Genomic DNA, 10,194 nt, shown 5'->3' with positions numbered 1-10,194 from the left:
CCATGAGATCAAGCAGTGGTTCCCAATGAGGGTGTTTTTCATGTTGTTGCACTGTATAAAAGTTAGTTATATTAATTACATGTTGCATTATATTGTCATACATGCCATAGCTAAAAGTTATGCTATAACAAATCTACTTTCAAACAAAATTATAGAGATGAATTATAACATTTAACATACTTAATATTTGTGAATTATTTTTCTTTCTGTCTAGTATTTATCTGCAAACCTGAACTGCAACTTAGCTTTTTAACTGAGGATAACTTAATATTGGTGTGTGTTCATATCTGTCACATATTTTCCATCAACGTCATTTGTTTTGTTACTTTATGAAAGTATTGTAACACACAAAGAGCTTACATGTGTGTGTTGTGTGCGTGGGCACGAGGGATGCCATTGGAAGAAAAACACTATGAGGGGTGTCATGATTGAGATGATGAGAGGATTGATACCTCTCTCCTCTTTGTATTACATAAATATGTAGCTAACAGGCAGTTAGCTTAGCTTAGCATGGCAGTCTAATTAACGCATTATATCTCATTTGTTTTAATTAAAAATATATATATAATAAACATGGATAATTCGCTGAACTAGTACTGGTAGATGTATTTTCTTACCTTTGGACAGAGCCAAGCTAACTGTTTCCCCATGTTTCCAGTACTCATGGTGGCTGACCCCAGCTACATCTTTGGAATACAGGTATGAGAGTGGTATCAACCTCCTCATATATTCTAACTCCTGGCAAAAAAAAAAAAAAGCCAATGAGCATATTTCCTATATTCCTAATCCTTTATTTCTTCAAAATAACCAATAACCTAATAATTTAGGAACCACTGGACAAAGTTGTAGTGAAGCAGTTGTTCCAAAAGTGGGGCTAAAGGATTTTAAAGTGCTCTGTGTACTTCCTAAATACAATGAAGATAAGTGAAAGCACCCAATGTAAATCTGCACTTTGTCAAATCTATCATTTCAGATCAGACTCCGTGGTGCAAATTGTTTATCAGAGGGGAGTCCACAATCTGGTGTCTGTCTGTCGGAGCATCCTAGAAATGAAAAAAAAAAAGATTGTGAAGAAGCTGTAGGAGTTTATCCATTGATGACACAAGTATTTGACCTCTCTCCTCTAAGGCTTTTTCTTCAGCTTGTACAACCCCACCCCCACCCTAAGTGAGATCATCCCTGCTCCCTCTCCTCGTTTAGACTAATGACAGGTTTCTATTCTTTTCTTAATTCACTGTTTGAACTGCCAAATGCCTCGTTTCTCCACCTTGAGACGTAGGATACTTGGAGTTCTTGCCCTGGGCTTTCAAGAGTTCATTGTAAATTGCTACCTTGATGACCTCAGTGATCCTGCTAACTCATTTCTAATCGTCCAGCAAGGCGTGAACTGCAGCTGTTGAACTCTGGTCATCAGAAGTTCAGTGTAGTGGTTTAAAGAAAATGCAGCAAGTAGCAGCTAATTTGGGAATTGTCACTGTCTTTAAAATAACTATTTGATGATAATAACTATTATATATTGTCAGTATAACTACAGGTAGGCTAGGTGTGTGTAGATATGATTAATATTTTCTTTGAAAGGGTGTACCTGTCAATAGCTATTAATCATACTTGCCTACTGTGTCATTCCACCAGGGCCATTATGGACCATTACGGGATCTGTTGATGTTTGCCCACATGAGGCACAGCAACAGTTAATGGTCTAGGTCCCTGAGGAATGCATGCACCGTCACGCTTTCCCTCTTTGCATCGGACACCTGGCCCTCTTTCAGTGCCACCGTGCCATTTACATCTCAAAGGGGGACGACCAAGAAGGCTCTCTCTGTGCTCCCTTCCTTACTCCAGAAATGATCTGATTTATCTCTTCATCAACGGAAATATATGCCTTTAGAGAGCCATCCCGCCTCTCTCATCCCCAGCTAATAGAGATGGGAGAGGGAGCAGTAAAAAGAGAGACTTGTGATCCTCTGTGTGATCCCAGACCCAACGGACCCCTGTCACAGTGCTTGATTCATGTGATGCGGGTGACTTTCTTTCTGCTCCCAGGCTCAATGTGTTAAGGCACGAGAAGGGTGGGGGTGGGGGTGGGGTAGCGGGTGGCATAATGCAAAGCAAAGGCGCCTGTGTTCCTGAGGTATCCGATTCCCACGTTTGATGGAGCATGACAGGTTGGCTCAGGTCAAATTAAAAGGCCGCAGTAACAAATATGAGGGCAGACACTGTGATCGTCTGTGCAGGTGAACTTTCCATGGCAGTGGGAATAAAAAGTTATTTATTGCACCAAGGGAAAACATTAGTCTTTGTGCAAGAGGCATTTAGATGGAGGGGGATCTCTGTGAGAGGGCCACGGTGGATAATTGAATCATCCCTGTGTTGTTCTTTCTGTGGGGACCTCTTACGTTCATCTGCCAAAGGAGAAGCCCTCACTTTTATTTTCCTCTCTTATCATTATGGACCGCTGCGTTCTTTTCCACATCTTGACCTTTAAACCAAATTATCTATTTCTGTCTTGTTTTTCTACATTGTAGAACAGTATGTCATGAGTACCAGTCGTCTGCAGTCTATTCACAAGCCCTGCAGGTTTCTTCTCTGACAGCTCTCTTTCCAGACATAGCTTTGTAAATATTCTCCGTCCTCTCAGCTTCTGTGAGTTATTCCTGAACAGCCTAAACAGAGACTACTGTTAAATAATGTTATAAATGCCTGCTAATGTTTTAAATCTGGAGCAGTGCCTGCAGTCACAACTATTCCATCATGTGATATGGGGGGCTGTGTTTATCTTGGAAAATCTAGTTTTGGCACCTATGTTGTTTCCATTGTATAATTTTGCTTCCATTTGTGGTCTGCAGATGGTTACATATATGGTAAATACTTAGCAGGTAAATTTAACATAGAAAAACACCCAAAAATTCTCATGGGTGCATTTAGCAAAGTACTTCAAATGTCATCACAGTTCTCATTCCAGCTACTCCCACTGGACAGGCTGCCCCGCATTAGGGAGTGTATGAAAATTATTGGGGTACGGAGGGGGGTTGCTGAACCATATGTTTGAAAAAAATGCGAGAACTTCCTCAGGGTTTATCATATTTACTTTGGATCTTGAATAAGAAAAAATTGCAACACCCTGCAACTATAACAAATAGTGCATTCTGTTTGTGGCTCTATTACTGAACCAAGAGCTACTAAATGAACAGTTATCACCAATCTGACTGATAAAGCTAATAGCTCACAGCCTGAGGGGTTTCAGCACCATAAACATTTCCTATTGCCCATTACTAGAACAATCTGGGTTGTGCTGAATATTTGTTATACTCCAGGTTAATGCTATATGATATTTAACTGAACTAAACTGAAACGAGAGTTTTTTGTTTGTGAGTTTTTTTTTTTACTGTATATCTTGCAAGAAAATGATACAGTGACACAAAGTACATGATTAAAGATCCTTCCCTTTTCTCCCAAAAATTTGAAACCATTCTCCTGTAAGGAAAAAAACAAAAAACAAACGCATACCTTTCCCCCTTCTATGACCCAACAAACCCCCCAATAATTTTCATACAGTCCCTTGATGTTGGAAAAACATTAAAAACTATAACCACTTACTGGTTTTTAGTGGGTTCAAAACACAAAAAGCAACAACAACCGTCTCTGTCAAGTGAGATTCAAACAAGCGGGTGAACGGTAAAAAGGTAAGTGAGGCGGAGAAATTGTGTCTGCTAATCACCTGCCTGTTACTACACCTACAGGATATTTTAGCTCTAAACGATGGGTGCGTGGGGGTTACGTGGGGGATAAGTGCTGCACACCTGCGTGGCTGTCATACTCCTTGAGGAGTTTTTAGGCGTTTCATTTAATCTCCATCACTTGCCCCCCCGCACTCACCCCCCTGACCTCTTAACCCTCTACATCCCCTGGCTCAGTACAGCCAGAGGCATGCACAATTATGGCTGTGAAATCTCGTCAAGTAAATGGAGCATAAGCAGCAGTCACATTTTACCTGACACTCCTGAAGTCTCTTGACTTGAGTCAGTCTTCTCTCCCTGCTCGTGGTGATTGAACCTGCCACTATAGTTTTTCACATCCTTGTGTTCTGATTGAGCTGTTTTTTCTGATTTGTCTGACACAAACTATCTCTGTAATGAAACAACCTGAACTTACTGGGCTTCTCTTCACAGCTTGCTTCTCTTTATCCCATCTCACCTCTCCCCGCTGGCTCCTGTCCTCTGCTTTTTGGGTGGCGCTGATAATCGGTAATTAACAGAGCCAGGTAGAGAATTAGCTGTTAAATGGCTCTATCTCTGGGTGTTTGTTTACTTGTGTGTGTGCCTGCGGAGGCTCCTGGCTGGTGGGTGATGAGTTACAGACACAGATGGTTGGCATCAGCAGGCTGGCTGGGGGCAGATTAGCAGCCTCCCATGTCTGAGCAGCCCCGTCCCAGCCCACTCCCACTCCCACTGAGCCCCAGAGGAGGGCCTGTCTGTAACTCTACTCACTTTGGCAAGCCTCATGTGTTGATGGAGGCCGACCATGGGCTTATCTCGTCTCATTCCACCACCAGTGGGTCTTAGCAGGCTTGGGGCTCCCAGAGAGAAGGGGCGGGGGTGTCTGCTGGGGATGTCTGTGTGAAAACAGCCTTGTTTTGAAAAGGTAATGCTGTTGCCCCTAAGTGGCACAGATTTTGTAATTAAAAGTAACTTTACACCACTAAATGGAGCCTTATCTAAATGTATGCACATTTGCACTTTTATTGCATGGTGACCTTGGTTTCTTCATTAACTGCTAAGTTATGGACTGTAACCCTTTATGTCCTCATGTGTGTGGGCTGCCACATGTGCCACCTCCATAGGGATGTGTTGGTAATCCCCTCTACCACGTCATAAAAAATGCCTACAGTGCAGATTTTGCCATTATGCTATATTCACATTGCACTGGACAGGAAGCACAGTTCAAACAGTCCAGGTCAAAGGTCAGCCAGATGCGATGTAGAGGCTGCAGGAGGGGGGAAACTGGGCAGCCTGCAGGTTAGCGTTCGGGGGCCTGTTTATTTTATAAACAGTGGGAGCAGATTAGTGCTGGAGCCAGGCTCCCTCAGCCATATGGGGAGGATGTCCTCTGCGTTAGGAGGCTCTTAATAAACCATTGTGTTCATAGCTGGAGACACACAGTCACTGGCATCATTTCTGGTCACCACTAATGATGAGATGATGTTGTTGCCAATACACATGTGCAGACCCAGGGATGAGTGGTCTGCGCCACTTCCATTCTGGGCATAATAGAGTATTGAATGATTGTGTTAGTTGCAGCTCTCAAGTTTTGAGTCATTAGGGGTGTTGGCACATGCAGGTCCTCGTCACCGCTTAGCTGGGAGGTAAAAACAGGAAATGGATGGAACCCCCCCATCCCAACCTTAGCGCCAGTCTAATGAATCCTGCTTGAAGATGTTTGTGTGTGGCTCATCTCCTGAAGACTTGCAGCCCCCTCTTCCTGCCATTGTTTGGGGTTTTTGTAAGATGCGGTAGCAGTAAAGTCTCTTTGATGACTCCAACTGTCAGCGCTCAGTTGGACTGATGGGTTTCCATCGACACTTAAGGATTTCTGCAAACGCACCCACATGTGATGGTTTAACGCTGTCATCTAAAGTGCCTCACTGTATGGTGAATACACATTTTAAGATGGGAAATCAAACCTGAAATATGGCCATGTTTGATTTGTATATACCCACTGACCCATGTGCAAAATAACATCACCTGCAGTACAAATATCAGCAAGAGATTAACATCTTAAATTTCAACACACCATTCTGATGATTTATCAGCCTTCTAGCAGAAAAGTGTCTTCTGGGCTGCCTGCTGGAAACTGCTCCAGACAGTGATTTTGTCAGATAAAATGTTCAGCTGTGCCAAGACGCCGCAGTGCTGTCGACAAGCCTGCTACAGGGAAACAGAGCATATGGGTGTGTGTTTGTACATAATCTACTGTAGTAGCAGCATCATTAACCCTCCCTGCTGAAATACTTAGATCAGTGTCAGATGAGCTGAATACCCCCTCATCAGTGTCACTCATCATATTCCAAATATGTTCCTTTGAATGGATGTCGTTTAATTCTTATAATAAAAGTGGCAATGTTTAGGTTGCTTTGGTTTGTATAAAACCAGTTGGGGTGACAGAAGTTGGATGTTTCAAGCATTTACCCATGAGCTAACAATTTTACTATGATTACGTTCAGCTAAACAGTTTCGACTGTTTATTAATAGCAAACTAACATTTTATTCATGTCATTCAGTTCACCATTTCAGCCATTATCCATAACTAGCTGTTTCAATTTTGTGTATTTTTTTTTCTTTCTTTTTTTCAGTGAGCTTTGATTGGCAGATATAGACTAACCCGGGTTGGGAATCGCTGATTTAGATTAAGTCAACATGGTAAGATGAATTTCTGGAGATGATTATGATGGTGTGATGCTCTGCTCAGTGAAATGCCCTTCTTCCTCCACCAGCTCTCTTTTCATAGAATAAGTCAGAGACAGGTCAGCACTCCTGGAGATGGCTCAGTGTCTCACTGCCACCTCATTATTATAATAATAAATGAACAATAATCTGCCTTTATGTCACTGAACTCTCTTTACTGTGCATTTATTGATTCAAGTGAATCAACAGGGACTGATACTAAATGTAGAGAAGTGTTGTAATAGTTGTGGTGTCTTGGAGCCTCCTCAAGGTTCCTCCTAAATCAGACAGTGCAGATTCCCAAGTTGGATATGCGGATACCCCCTCACAGCTCTAGTGTTATGTAGACCAGATGAGGAGAAACCTGAGCATTGTAGGGCAGGACCCATAAACTCAACCAGCAATTCTGATGTTTAGCAGCGAAGATGGGGCCCCTCTACGAGAACTGGCCCTGGAGTCCAGTGCTGCGAGGAGGACCGGCGTACAGTACTTGAGCAGATAATACACACACACTGAGGAACACAAAGCAGGCTTGTTTCCCATGGAAAAGGCTCGAGCTTGGCTTTTCTGTTATTTACAATGATCTGTTAGGGATGAAACAGCAGCTCATGTATCAGCACAGAGGGTGTTGTGTCTTCAGAGCCGCATGGACAAAGCCCCTTCATCTCCAGGGCGAGGTATGATTGAGGAGGATCAGGGCGCAGCAGAGGGGACTTGTTAACACTGCTGTTATAGAGTGCTGGCTGCAAGTTTCAGTTTTAGCCAGTGGGCTGGATCTGGTTGCAAAATATTATTGGTTTATTCAGGATTATGACTCAAAAAGTCTGATTGTTGATTAATTCTGCTCACTCTATGTAGCCTACACAAAAGCACAGAGAGAGGGTTCAGAGGACCATTCCCAATTCTTTAAACACCTAATCCTAAACATACACAATATGCAACACAACTTTTATTGTAACTGCACAAAAAGTGCCATTGAAATGGTGGCTCAGAGGGAGATAAGACTGAAAAACAATAATTATGGAGATTTAGCAAGAGTAAATTCATCTACATTCAGCGCAGCCTCACTGAAAAGTTGTTCTGTCTTTTATATTGACTTAGATCTGTGCACTGGAAATTTATAACACATCACACAAAGCAGTGTCAACACTACAAAATAATAGGCTACATCATACTAAGACACATTATAAGATTTATTTAAAAAGATAAACAACAGTTAACATTGATGGGTTAATGATGACTAATTATCTAATCAGTGAAAGTTTGTGCAGCTACGATGTTTGATTTCCCTTTCATAGAATAACTCCTGTTTTGTGTTAAAATATGTTAAAATTTAATTTCAGAGCATTACATCAGTGACTTTTGAACTTTACTGTAATGAAAATAAAGCGTCTCTTCACAGGACAAAATAACATGAATGTAACTGGAGTCAGTGAAGCCACATAAGAGAACATCTGGAGTTTGGGCTTCAGCTCAGGTTTTGTTCATGCATTAGTATGAACTCATTATGCCATATCATAAATCTTGCTGTGGCCGTGATTGCATGTGTGTGCTGTTGTCACCTAAACTCAACCCCAAACTTACATCTGCTCCGGGCCTTAGATCATGATAGATGTAAGAACATGATTGCTGCAGATGAGAAGAACGCACTCAGTCTTAATCACTGAGAAACACATGGACAGATGAATGAGTCAGCGATGCTTTATTGAGTTTTCCCTCTCTATTTAACTGCAATTATACAACTAACAAGCAGATAAAGTGTGTTGCTTTTATTAACTAGCAGACGAACAGGGTCAGATTTGATTGCACTTTTTCAGCGCACCAAGTCCTTCATTTCTGCTATCTGATCTGTGTTTTTGAATGAATTACAAGGTTATGCGAGGAGATGTGGCCTTGAAGGAAGGGGGATGTATGAGGGAGTGGGGCCCTGAGAAAGAGGAGTTATGCTGGGATGGCGTGCCGGCCCTGGAGATTAGAAAGGAGGAGAGAGCAAGCAGGCGCTGCCAGCGATAACAGCAGGAAAGATAATAAAGCAGAAGGTGTTTCCTGTGAGTGTCCCCCCCTCTCCCAGAAAAAGCCCTCCTCCATCCACCACTATAGGTTATTATGGACTAGATGCAGGCTGATGGATTGGTCGCCATCTTGAAGTGATTTAGCTGTAGGCTTGCAAATCAAATAAAACTTAGCTGATCTTTGCTATTGCTGGAAGGGAGGGGGTGGCTGTACATACTGTACACACAGATGGACATGCAACCATACTGTATATACACACACACACATGCATGTCAAGGCTCTCAAGATCCTATTGTGTTTGCTATCCTTCACCTCAGTCAAGACAAACAATGGTCTTGGCTCCTCATGGACTCAGATGGTCGCTGTCCCTCTCAGGATGCTATGAGCCATTGTCCTGATGTTCCGCCGCTCTCGCTCTGAAGATGAACTCATGTGTGACTCAGCTTCGGCCCCTCCAGATGTCACAGGTGCTCTCAATTTCATCACAAATTAGATGCTCAATCACGTTACTCCTAACTTCTGTGAACCCCCCATCTGAGAGAAACGTCACCACTAATAGTCTTTAAAATTTCAGCCCCAACTCGGAGCGTACTGAAGAAAGCTTTGTTTGGCCGTGCTGTGTTTCCAAGCTGTTGGTTCCAGTTGAAAGAGCCGCAAGAAGCAAAGCGTGCACCAGACTTTTAATCACACTCACCCAGGCACTGGCTCAGTCATAGAGAGTAGCAGGTCTGTAATTAGATGACAATGGAGCCCCTCTCTGGTGCATTGATGGCTGATGGGTGGCCACAGAATTATTGATCAAAGAGGTAGGCGCAGGAAGAGTGGGGGGGAGGGGGCAACAGGTCTGGCATAGATGTTTGGTTGTGTGAGCAACAGGTGACATCTTACAGGCCTGAATCTAACTCTGGCCTGCTGTGAATAATTATATCTTAGAGAGGATTTACCACCCAGGACGAGCTGTGCTGGAGGAAAGGAGTCTAATGGCAAAAATCCTTGAGATGAAATGGAGCACAACCGGTCATCATTACCCAATTAATGGAACTGATGGGACAGAGCCAATATTAAAAGTTGCTAATACAGGATAGTACACCCAGAACTGAACCTTTGCCAGGTCCTGATTTCCTGGATTACTGTCACTACCCCTGTCAGGCTTTCCAATCTTGCAACACACATCATTCAGTTTACAATGAAATAGTGGCAGATTTACCATTGAAATTCTTAGCATCTTTTAAAACAGTATGAGTGTCCACAAAAGTGGAGTCTTCCACAATAGCAAACAACCATTTGCCAGCTGAAATGCTCATTTGCTTTAAAGCATGAATCTTCAGTTTAAGCTTGGTTGCTACATACACAATATTGTGCTAACAGACAGCCTAAAGCTACATATCTAAGACAAAAAGTCAGCATTCTCATTTGCTGACAGTCCATGTAGAAGACACAGAAATAAACACCACTGTTCTGTTTGTGCAGTGCAGTCCTAGCTAGTTAGTCCTAGTGCAAAAAGAAAAGAACAAAAGATTCACTACAGGGAGAAAAGGGAAATTATATTTAGTTGTGTGTTATCTGATACTTGAAGGGATTAACTAAGTTGGCCACAGTTAAGTATCATTTGACTATTATAAATCCCACTTAGAGTTACATCAACATGAACTCTGACCTGTCTGGCAAAATCCCATCAGTTACCTCTTGCTCTACAGTCATACATGGGCCAGAATGTGTAAAATTCAGTAGCTCATTCAAT

This window comes from Lates calcarifer, linkage group LG13, assembly GCF_001640805.2.
Source record: "Lates calcarifer isolate ASB-BC8 linkage group LG13, TLL_Latcal_v3, whole genome shotgun sequence".
Taxonomy (NCBI): Eukaryota; Metazoa; Chordata; class Actinopteri; family Centropomidae; genus Lates; species Lates calcarifer.
This window is presented reverse-complemented; position numbering follows the sequence as displayed.